The sequence below is a fragment of the Thunnus maccoyii genome, chromosome 14, assembly GCF_910596095.1.
Source record: "Thunnus maccoyii chromosome 14, fThuMac1.1, whole genome shotgun sequence".
Classification (NCBI taxonomy): domain Eukaryota; kingdom Metazoa; phylum Chordata; class Actinopteri; order Scombriformes; family Scombridae; genus Thunnus; species Thunnus maccoyii.
Window position 1 is genome coordinate 9,836,186 of NC_056546.1, and position 13,065 is coordinate 9,849,250.

Here is a 13,065-nt window from a genome sequence, read left to right on the forward strand (position 1 = left end):
TGCACAAACTTGCCCAGAAGCACCCACAGATTGCACATACAGTACATACACAGTTGTCAATCTTATATGGGTGCAATTAAGTGCGTCTGTTCCCAAGTGTGAGAATGTCTTTGTGCTGTATGTGTAGGGGTTTGTGGTGTGTGTGTGTGCAGTCTTTCTATCTTTCAGAGAACCAATTTCATTTGAAAACCAGCATTGTGAGGACATTTCTGTGTTGTGAGGACATTTTGGCTGGTCCTCGCAACTTCAAAGGGCAATCTGAGGGTTAAGATTTGGTTTTAAGGTTAAGGTTAGAATTGGGTTTAGGTTCAGTTTAGGGTAAAGGTTAGGTTCAGGCATTTAGTTGTGATGGTTAGGGTAAGGGGCAAGGGAATGCATTATGTCAATGAGTGTCCTCACAAAGATATAAAGACAAACATGTGTGTGTGTCTGTGTCTGTTTGTGTTATGTAAATGTGTGTTGATGTACATGTTTATATGCTTAAATAATAAGGCTGGTGATTTTCCATATTTTTCTAGTTGTCAATAAATCTCATGTGCAAAGCCAAACCAGCAATGAACTCATCCTACTTACAAGTTAAGCCCTGATATATCTTATTCCTCTGTGCCTCCGTCGTTGTCCAAAAACTATTAAAAACATGTCAGTGAGCCACACCGTTGCACTGGGTGACTTGTTCCTTCGCCCTGAAGGCAATGGATACCGTAGTTTGTTTATAAATGGCTCCAAAGACTAATAGCAGTGATAACATTCTCAAAATCCCACAACATAACTGCTGTCTATTACAAACCAACCAATTGGAGTATGGCAAAAAAATGTCTGCAGAATATACTGGTTAGCTAGCACAATGCTGCTTCTAAAAACATATTTACAGTATCTGAACTTTGCATAATTTGAATTTCATATTGACCTCTTTCCCCTGGTCGTGACCTCGTCCCCACTGTCCATCCTCTTCCTCTTCTGAGGGTTTTTGATGCATAGAAGTGCCAGTGATATGGTTAAAGCTTCTTGATTGTTTAAGTACATTCACAAAAAAATGAGACAGGTGCAGATGGATGATGTGAGTTGATGACATGTTTCTGCTTTCAACAATTCACCAGACATTTATAGCACCACTTGATAAACCTCAGTATTGACAGTTTGGCAAAGACTGCAACCAAGACTTTATTGGACCCATCTCGCCCAGCAAGACATGCAGTAAACTTGATGGATTGTTGTTACCACACAGTCTATAGGTGCCTTAAGTGCACAGTTGAGCATATGGGTCGACATGTGTAAGTTAAATTTATCACCTTCCCATTTTGCCACCATGTGCTCAGCTGTTCACACATCTAATCTCTGCTGGCTTAAACCACTTAATCATGCTAAGTCTACCACTTTAACACACACACACACACACACACACACACACACACATACAGTTCACTCAGTAATGGTGAGCTCTATGCGTTGATCAACAGCACACACACACATTCACAGAAACAGAAAGATTGACCTGCCCTGCAGTGTTAGAGAGCCGCTTATTATTAAAGAGCATTTTCTACATTCCAGACATGTCACCCAAAACCTGCTGTTTACCATTTAGTGCTGTGGGACCTGTCTATCCAACTACTCAATGTGTGTGTGTGTGCGTGCATGTGTGTGTGTTAACTATCGATAGGCCCATCTAATCTCACTCTAAAAGCTTTGAGTGAACATGTCAAGACCTTACTCGGTTGTGTATATGTGTATGTGTTTGTGTTAGGAAGCTTAGGCACATAGTGACAGGTTGTCATGTTATCCAGGTGCTTCTGCTAAGCTTAGTGTTGACATTATCAGCAGGAAAAACGTGGAAGGTGTTAAGGAAAACTGAAAATTTGAATAAGAAAAACATGCTGCATTGTAGTGTGGTTTTTTTGTGAGTATTGCAGCATGCATATAGTGACGTTCAATTGCAAATGAACATATTTTGTCAGTTACAATTACTAATGTTGTTCGATTGACAGGACGTTATCAACACTAGAGGTACTTTTTCCTCAAACTTCCTCTAGTTCTTACACTTTTTCCCATTGTCCTTTTTCAGCTCTGCTCTCTGGCTTCATTACTATACACATTTAAAAAAACTGATCTGCTGTGGCCAAAGAATACTGGCCACAGTAATTCAAATTGAACACAGTTATCCAAAACACTCATTTGGAAGTGGAAAAGACAGTGAAACTTAAATGTCATTTCTCTCAGTTTTCACTTTAAAGCAATAACGTCAGTCCATTGAACTGTAGAGCTGCGTCTTGGTTCAGCTTCAACTCAGGGATGAACTACTTAACCCTGTTAATAGTTTTGATTATGGCTGGATGACTCATCTTTACATAAACTATAAAATTTGATTCCCTGTAAAACTGCTGCAAAGGACGCATGCTCCGATGATTATGAGGTTGGTGGTGAGTCTTTAGTTTGATGTCTGTTCCTACTTTTTTGTGTTGCCACAGCTTGCAAATATTAATACGGTAAGTAGATAAGTTACATCAAGTTGAACCAGAAAGTAGCTCTGCAGCTCAACTGACCACTAGACAGGAAGTGAATAATGAAACAATACATCCATTCATACAATTTGTGAATTTGACTTCCCCACTAAAAGGCAAGCAGACATTTAAATTAAGCTGAAGTTGGAAGTGACAGTCAAAAGGATGCAGGTAAGCAGAATTTGTGTCACTGAGCTAAGGAAATATAAGGTTTCATTGTCAAATTCACATGTCCCTGTCGTGACACTGCATTTCAGTTCACGACCTTTGAACCTGGCCTCAAGGAAGTGAATCGCACCTGCTCCAGAGTAGAGAAGAAGCAGAGAGGGTGCAGGGGAAGAGAAAAGCCCTAAATCTCCTGACATTTGTGACCCAAAATGCGCTCACCTTCATTCTCTTAATTGTCACCTGCAGTCCCAACCTACTCCATCTGTCTGCCTATACCTGTTAATATCTGCCTGCCTGCCGGCTTGTGTGTCTTACCTCATACGAATCAACACGCGTGTATTTAACCCCAGCGAAACTGTTACACTAACAGAGAGAATGAAAAGCAAGAGTGATACTTAATGAGAGACATCTGTCCACAATTTAGCGTCATGTTGCAAAGTCACTAATCCTGTTGCAACTTTATGTGTTGGCTATAAATCAGTCATATGTTTATTGTTTTGATTTATTGAAGTCAAAAGGGCAAATAAGTGTGTGGGAAAGGAAACTATTCAGTCTTTTGTTTAAGATGTTTGCCTAACCTCACATTAAGTCATGTATAGTAGTTTCTACTCTTGAGTTTGCAATAGTTAATTTAATATTTTGTAACAGCGTGACATTGTGGATAACGTGTGGGTTTAACCCAGAATGATTAACTGAAATGTGTCAGCGCTGTCCTGCTGTCCTATAATTTTACTGTATTGTAAAGTTTTTGTTTTCGTATTTCTTTCACTGTATTAAATTTTTCTGCATGACGTGGTTTCTGAACACCTTAAATATTTTAGGTGTAAAGAGCAAAACACATCGGTGGTGTATTAAGTGGGTCAAAACACCAAAAAGCCAACACACTGGCAGCATCTTGGCGTTGACATGCATCGACGCCTCAGGATACAACGCTGTCCTATTTACCGCGGTAGGTGTGTGTCAGTGCTCCAGGAAAGTTGCAGTTTAAATACATTTGCTCCCTGAATCGGCACATCCTGCCGCTGCACCTGGTGTACTTACACGGCTGGTATGTGTTGCACTTAATTAAGTTCTTTCTCTGCATGTTTATTCATGGTGTAAAATGTATAATGTCCCGACACTTGATACTTATGCACTTTTTATGTTTTTTATGATTTTCACACCCTCGTGTCTGTGTCTTTGCCTTAGTAGTCACAGGTGGGAAAAGGTCAGTGTGAGCTAGGAGGTGATGGAGAGGTGAAAGACAGCAAAAGGGTGAGAAACTGAGGCCCACAGTGGAAGTTGATGTTCCTGTGCCCCAGGGCAATCTGTGTGTCTGTGTGTGTGTGTGTGTGTGTGTGTGTGTGTGTGTGTGTAGGTGTGTGTGTGTGTGTGTGTGTAGGTGTGCATGCCCAGGACAGAGTATTAGTAACAGGATATGGCTGCAGTAGAAAGCTAGAAACTTGTACCTCCTTATCTAGAGGGCAAGTGAGTCTGTGTGTGTCGTTTTTCTCATACATACCTGATCATGATGATAAGATCCACCCTTCGTATCCGTGTGTGTGTGTGTGTGTGTGTGTGTGTGTGTGCGCGCGTGCGTGTGTGAGAAGTCTCAGCTTTCTGTAAAGTCCCCCTGATAGAGCTCATAGCTCACAGGCAGGGTGAGACAAGGATTGAACTCTTATTTTGGCACACTTCACCAAAAACATCACACAGTGGACAAAGACGAACTCTGGACCTCAAGTCAAAGGGGTTCATTTAAATATCATAGCACTTTAAAACTATGAAATTCTGTCACAAGATGGGAAATCACTAGAAGTTGGTTGGTTTTATAGTCATACACGTACTTTAAGTGTGGTATGAATGCGGAATAATAAAATGGAAAGGTGCCACTGCAAAATGTCCAGGCAATAAACCACACTGTGCATGATCAATAATTTCTCTAGTTGTATTATATGACTAATATTTAGTGGTTGCTTCCATCTGCATGTATTTTTTGGGGATACACAAAGCACACTAGGGCTGCAATGATTAGTCAATTAATCGATTAATCAATCAGCAGAAAATTAATTGGCAACTTTTTTAAATGTTAATCTATTAATTGTTTTGAGTCATTTTTTAAAGAAAAAAACTGCTAAATTCTCTTCTTCTGAATATTTTCAAGACAAAACAAGACATTTTAGGTTGCATTTGTGCAACAGTGATCAACAATTTTCACCATTTTCTGACATTTAATAGACCAAACAATTAATAGAAAAAACAATTATTTTTATCATTAATTATTCATTAAAATTATTAATTAATTGATCATGAAAATAATCTTTTGTCATTATGATGTTATAATATCACAGGATGGTTAAATCACAGCCACTAATAATGATTGTGCTGACATGGGCGGTAACTTGAAACAATAGAATATTGTGTATGTAATGTTTTATAAATCCGTGAAGTTTCTTTTAGTGAATTTAAAATGTTTACCTTAAGCCCAAGAGGTTGCATTTTTCACAGAAAACCCTTTAAATATACCATCTAGGCATGTTTTAAGATATGTATAGATACTCTGCTTTCAATAATGATATGTCTGATATGGTTTTTCCACAAAAAAGTCAAATGACCTCATTAAAATCCTTAAATGACATCTACTCCTTCACCCTCATTGAAAAATCAAGAATCGGTGAATATGCAAATATGTTAATTACCAAAGTCTCTATTACTAGCACTGCAAAACTTTACTCCTTCAGCAGATGAGTGTGAAAACAGCCTTCCAGTGTCAAACTCTGAAAATACATCATTCTGCACAGAAACTCAAACATCCATGTGAAGGAACAATAAGAAAAACACATTTTTGGGTGCAGAGGGACTTTAAAATAGATTTATGGAGCATGTTTGCCTTTATTTGAAAGTAGCATTAGAGACAGACTGAAAACATGGGGAGTGACGTTTAACAAAGTTTCCCAGCCAGAATTGAGATGACATGGTTTGCTCCTTAGACCACAAGTTCACGGGGGAAACCCAAAAACTTCCAGTAACACATGCTCAGTGGTGTACTTGTGAAGTCATTTCCAAAGCAGTGGGACAACATTTACTGAGTAATTTGAAAATGTTCAGTATTTATGGTGTACAAACAGGTTAGTGTGAGTGATTGACAAGTCTGTGTGTGTGTGTGTGAACTGTCTAATCTAGATGTGTGTGTGACAGAATATTTTGTATGAATGCATTACTGTGGCTCTGGAATGTCTCTTTTAATGAACCCTCATCTGCTCCAACTCAACATACAGTATTCATACTCATTTTTCAGAGATCTGCATGAGCTACAATTTAGGTCAATGTTTTCTTATCAGAGAACTGTGATCAATATCAAAGACCATGTTTGTCGCCTTCCTCCTCCAACCTCCCTTGAACGAAACCCTCCACACCTCCTATTAATCCATCCCCCCCTCCCTGCCACCATCACTTCCCCCTTATCTCCCCAGTGTTTTTAGGGAGTTTTAGGTTCTGCCAGTTTTTTTTTTTTTGTCTTCCTGAAAAGGTAAGATGATCCGGCCTCTGTTTTTTTTTTTTTTCTCTCCGAACAATGCTGGAGGACGGTTGGAGCTGGCGCAGGACTAAAGAAGGGAGAAGGACAGAGAAGGAGTCATAGATAAATATGGGGGAATGGAAGGGCGAAATGTTAAAGCTAATCATGGTGTGACTCGTCATGGCTCAGGCCAGACCACCTCGAGTGTAGATACTGTATGTAAGCTTCACTCTGAGCTAGCCAACTTTTCCCAATTTGATATCTGCTGTCTTGCTTCATTTTTGGACTCCCATGTTTTCTGTCCTCACTTACTTCTGTGCATTTCTTATTTGTTCCATTGTCAATTTCTTTTTCCATCATTCTTTCCCTTCTGTTCTCATGCTTTCTTCTTGATTTAATCTGCTTTCACTTATTTCCTTGTGCGCGTAATCACTCTGATCGGCTCGCCTTTATTTCCTCTCCCCCTCGTTCTTTTTAATCTGCCCATTTACTTCTTTGTTCACTTATCCCTTGCTATCTGCTGTCTTCCTGTCCCCTATTTAACTTTTACTCCTAAATGTTCTTGCTAATATGTTATCACAGCTGGGCTATGCATTCGTATAATGCGTCCGTTTATAACGCATATATAACTTGTACTTTTTCCATGTACTCAAAACATGTTAATGATATGAATCTTGAATCGTGAATCTTGCCAGTTTCACTTGGACTTGGACACTGGATACGAAATCTTCCTTGATAGGGATCTTCCATTTTTATAGATTATCTTGGACAATTGACACTTCGCAAAACCCCTCCACTGTAAATCATATCGACGCAACTGAAACTAGGCACCGCAGGCCTGTCACGTTTTGTATTTCTTAACATGCTACAGCAGTGTGTGTGTGGGGTTGTAAAAAGACTAATAATCCATATATGAAGCGTTTGTAGGGTGATGTCTTTTTCAGTCTTTCCAGGAGCAAAAACACTAGCAAAATTGTTAGGAATGGACCAAACAGTGTGTTTGTCAGCTCAAATATACAGTGAACTGCTAATGTTAGCATGTCTGGCTAACTAAGTACCTACAGTAGCAACCTAGCATTACTTCTAAAGCAGAGGAGCATATCAGGATCATTACAGAGGTGTCCAATTCCTTTCAATTTAATTAGTTTTCATTTATATCATTGCTTATATGAACGGTCAGTGCACAGATATCTACTGTTTATGTCCCTCAATAAAGCTCAGTGTACTTCACAGCCATTGCCCAGCTTTAGTGTAGATATCCAGATGCTGTTGGGCAGCCCTGATTTAATCTCAGTCACTCTTTGCGGTGTCACAAGAGCTCTTTTCAAACTCTCAGTCACCATCAGCATTTTATAGAGGGCTAAACTCCAGTCCCTTTCATGAGTAAGAAATGCTGTGCAGTCTCCTTTCATGTGGCAAGGGCAGAGAATGACAAGGAAGAGAAGGGCCTTAAGGTAGACGGGAAGATGTGAGTCACGTCGTACTAAGAGAGAGAGACGATGTCCTTCTGTTGAAATCATTTGCCTGCTCTGTACTTTAAGTCTTTTGTCGAAAAGAAAGGTCTGAATACCTGGTCTGTGTGAGTAACACTTTGTCTGCAGCCAGCATGCTTGTCTTTCTGCTGATTATACTCACTCATTTTATTGCTGACAATTGAACTTAATGACTTGTTGCTTTTGTGTTTAAGTTAGAGGTGGGAATCTTTGGGAATCTCATGTTTCAGTTTGATTCTGATTCTTGGCATCACGATTCGATTCAGAATTGATTCATGAAAAGAAGGGGGTGCTCTATACTTAGGCTCTTGCTCCAATGTACTGTACCAAACCACTGACTCCTCTCCTTTGTCCACTGAACTGCAATATGAAACGTAACTGGTCATGTCTGACAAATAGAAAAAAGCAAAGAAGAGTGAGTGGGAGTATGTAGCTTTTTAAATTCAAGTCAAAATAACGAAATGAAAGTGTAATTTACTGACATCACTTGTTAAATGTTTGTGCCCAGGGTTTTTCAATGAAGCAGATTATGGAGCGAGTTATTTTCTTCGCCCCACTAGGGTTGGCTGAAGTTTTACAAGGTGGTGAAGTGTGTGTTGGTCTTGTTTGTTAGTGCTGGAGTTGGGTGCTCCTCTCTGCTAATGTTAGAGTGTGGGTGATGGCGTATGAAGTACTCACAAAGCCAATTATTACAGTAAGCCATTAAATCCAAAATGCGCCCATTGTATATGTGCACCATCCAGTTGCTTCACTGTGCCCTTGCCTTTTAATGTTATTAATCGATTTCTGGCATTTCTGTATCGATTGTGATTCGTAGAAGAATCACTATTTTTATGTGAATCAATTTTGTGTGTGTGTGTGTTTGCACATATGTGTTTGTCAAGGTCAGTTGTAGCCAGATGTGGGGGACCTCCATCCTCCCCACACTGAAATGTAATCTGATTTTGTGGGACCAGGGTTGAGAAAAACATACTACTCGTACACAGCCCAATTTTTACTTTTTATTCTCACCTTCCTCTTTCTGTGTCTGCCTTTCTTTCTTCCATTCAAACAGTCAAACTTTTCTTTTCCCTGTCTTAGGTTGAAATGCCGCCCTGCCTTGATAGTCTTTCAATCACCACAATTCCTCCTCTATTCCCTCCCTTTTTCTCTCCCTCCCTCTCGGCTTCTCTCTCTCTCTCTCTCTCTCTCTCTCTGTCTCTCTCCCCCTGCTACCTGATATGGGTGTCAGGTCATCGACGGTTGTGTCGGACAGAGTCATGAGTCATGCTTCTATTCTGAAGGCTTGCCTTATAAACTGACTGCCATATTGGGTTACCGAACAAACAAACTTTGGCCCAGCAGAAAATCCATTAGCTATATCGATAAACACAGACACACGCATGAATGCATGCACGCACACAATGAAATGCAGACGGAGACAGACACGTTCGTACACACATACACACAAATGTGCACAAAGCGAGCAACAGACACTTACCAGGCATGTAAGAAAGGACAAACATTTAAAAACTAAAACAAGCACAGACATTAACATGATTCCATTAGTTCTGTCAATAAACGTGGATTAGAATGCACACAAGTAACTCTTTCTTGAATACCTTACACCAAGTTAAATATGCCAACAAAGCGAGGATAGGCTTAAACACACACACACACACACACACACACACACACACACACACACACATCTATTCCTAACAATGAATGAAGTAAGCATGATAGTGTTTGACAATTATGAAAGAGAATGGGAGAGAAAAATAGCATCAAAACATGAGTGGTTAGGAGAGAGAGAGCATGAGAACAAAGGGTGTGGTTATGATGAGGGTTTGCCTTTGCAGCCCCGTGAAGAAATTACCAATGGTACCAACTGTTTTTCTTTTCTTCCTTCACTCCATTTCTCTCTCCAGAGCTCAGAAATTCCTGCCTGGAAACAGTGAGCTTGAACATCAAAAGGAAATGACTGCTGAATATGAGAACTTTTACATAAATTCCACTCTTAATACACAGGTCGGTCTGCATGCTGGCTGGCCATGCGTGCACACACACACACACACACACACACACATACACACAAATGCAAATGCACACAGCCATACTGTACACATGCATGTTTCCATGTGGTTAACACAGTGGTGGCAGTTTGCTATGAAGGTTTTTCCTCAATTACCAGCACTGTAAGGAGCCTTTCAGAGTGTGTTAACCCATCAGTGAGGTTAGCGAGAGTGGATACATTCCCAGCGCACACTAGTCGATGAGCTGGGAGGTTTTTGTGCAGTTTTACAGCTGTAAAGCACCTAATCATGATATAACCATATATTTTCTTTGAATATCCTCATTTACTTAGCCTGCTGCACACATGCAGAATGTCAATGTGTGTTTTTCACTCGAGTGGCTCGTGTGTATAAGGTCAGCATATGTTAAACTCTGAGAAGAAAAGCAAAGTATCCAGACAGTGGATTATAGCTCCCAAAGTTTATTAGACTGAACAGGCAACGGTTCCACCATACTGAGTCTTCATTAGGCAAACGCCAACATGAAAAAGGGTAAAGATATGTATAAATGCAAAATCTATGACAAAATTCCGACATCATAGTCAACCAATCAAAAGATACGACATGTAAATATTTTTTCAAATAGTTTCAAAAAGACGACTTGGCAGAAAACAACAACATTGTGTAAAATCCAATAGACCCCACTGACCAATAGATGATGGTAATGGGAGGAGAAATTCCCAGAATGGAGGAAATGTGACCATTGTGGTTACATGATGATCAGTCACATCACAACACTGGAAACTATTACAACAAAATACACCAATAACAAACCATTCAGGATATGTTGAAGAATGATCAATATCCACATATAAATCAAGACAATATTTCTACTGAACTAGAGTTTTCTTGAGCTTAAAATGTCCTAGAAGTAGATTCAGAACCTGAAAAATGACCAAGAATTGTTTTACCTGCAAACAGAATTTTTTGAAATTAACAAAAGCAATAGCATATGTGTATTTTTATTTATTTATTTGGATCTTTTTAGCTCAAGGCTAGCTTGCTGGTATATTTAAGACTGTAAGTGCTTGCAGTCTGTGTGCTGTATTAGATGATGAAGCTTTAAGTGATACACTTAGTTTGTAGTATTTCCTGTCTCTGTTGGCACAGATTTTTCAGTTGGTGATGTGAACAATATTGATCACCTACATTAAGAAGCCCTGCTTGGGTCTGTATCATCGTCTTCATGGCCAGACAGGACTATAGTCAAAACAGCGCCACGCCACCAAAATCTCACCTATTTTATCCACAACAACTCTTTATGTTTAAGGTTTTTGAGACTGTTGAGCTTTTTGTGCCGACACTCCTCAGCGGAAGTTACGATTGTATTAAGACTGAGCATTTGTCTATCTCGTCTAACTATCTGACTTTTGATACCAAAACAATAATGTGTGGTTTATTTAGCTAACTCAACCAACCCTTCTGTGCCTATTTTGAGATTTTCCGTTCGTAAAGGAATGCTACAGCTTCGTTTTTGTGATGTGATTCGTTTGTCAAACATTGTACGTTATCGACAGTATATTGCAGTTTTACGTTTATTCTGTTGCGATCAATGTTTATATCGTTGCTATTGCCCAGCCCTACACTACGATTTTGACTTTTGAGGATGGGTCACCTATTTTTCCAGCAAGATCAGGTAACTGGCCACATGACAGAGAAGACTAAGGACAGTTGCGTCATTCCAATTTGACAAATGTCCTGTCAACATGATGCATGATGGGACCTTTCCACAGCCACGCAAATAAAACTGGGGGGTTCTCTCTCTCTCTCTTTTTCTCCCCCCTCTCTCTCTCTCTGTGCCACCAGCAGTTGCAATCACTGTGAGTTAGCACCTCGTCATAAGCATTCTTCAGGACATATTAGCACAGGCCTCACTGACCTATCCAGTTTCAAACCACACACACACATGCGCATACACAGCAACCCAATATGATCCCACTCTCACCCTAACACAATTTTTACAGAAGGTCTCTCAACAACAAGTGCTTGGTATAAAAATATCTTGTATCATTAAGGACGTGGACGTGATTGGTTGAGAGCAAGGACATGTGACAGCTATCAGCCAATGGAGGGGATGGAGGACAATAAGGATTAAGTTACCTGCATCGTTGCTGCTGCTGGGTGTGTGTGTGTGTGTATGTGTGTGTGCGTGCGGTATTTATATCAGCAGTGAAAGTGTCGGTGCAAGAAGGTCAGGACTTTGGGTAAACACTTGTGCCTGCAGGATCACTGGAACGCCTTGTTAAACGCGTGGTCAGTAGCTTGTGTGTGTGTGAATCGATACGCTCATACGCATAAACACAGTCACTATTCAGATGCTTCATATGGGATGGACAGTATTAAATTTCTGTAGTTAACTGACCCACATCCCTCTCTCTGTCTCTCCTCCCTCCAGCCAGCTGCCTGTCCGCCTGGAGCAGAAATCAAGACTACCATATTGCACAATTTATGTCAATCCAAATGGGGCAGAAAGGAAAATCAAAGACTTGAGTAGGCGATAAAGTGCATATTTGCTCGGTGCTGTAATACGGTCTTTTACACTGTGAAACACTCAGTGAGTGATGTGAAGTCATGCAGGTTGTCTGGTGGGAGTTTTGCTCATTCGCTTCAATTTCATTCGCTGGATTCTTGGTGGCGCAAAAAGAGCGTAACCACATGTCATTTATTGGCGCCGTCATGTGTTTCATATCTTTCATTGGTTGTCATCCTCTGTCGCTCCCTCTACCCTGAACTCTTCATTGTGTAGTGTAAAAATAGCCGACTAATACGTTCTCACATATCCAAATTAGTCTCACAAAGGATAGTTTTGCATTGTTTTCAGTGTCAAAACAAAATAGCACACAGATCATCATTCAGCATCTGAATGGCCTTTTATTTAAGAGCACAGCAGGTGCGCAACCTGTTTGACCTGGTTAGTTAATTAGTTAATATAGTTAACATTTGTTGCACAGCACAGGATTGATACATTTAGCGTCTGGCAAAACATCAGTTGTTGCTATTTAGAGACATTCAGAATCGACTTTGAATCGTTCACAGATCAGACACCAGCCACCCCTCCCACTCGTGCAGAGCCGTTCAAGCCTTAGTCAGACAGATGATCGAACAGCCACATGTTGGTTTGGGATTGCGGCTGATCTGAGAAATGAGAAATGGTCAGAAGTGTGCGGTGGCATGGTGTCAAAATCTGGAGTTCCATTCAAAAATGAGATATCCAAGGCCACTAAAATATGTGATCCTGACTCTTTTTCTTACAAAATAAGTTCATGAGGAAATACTTTGTATGTTATTTAAGTAGTACATTATATGACTGTAATTATAGACAAGATAAGCTTAAGTACTGTAAATATTAGTCTTATCAT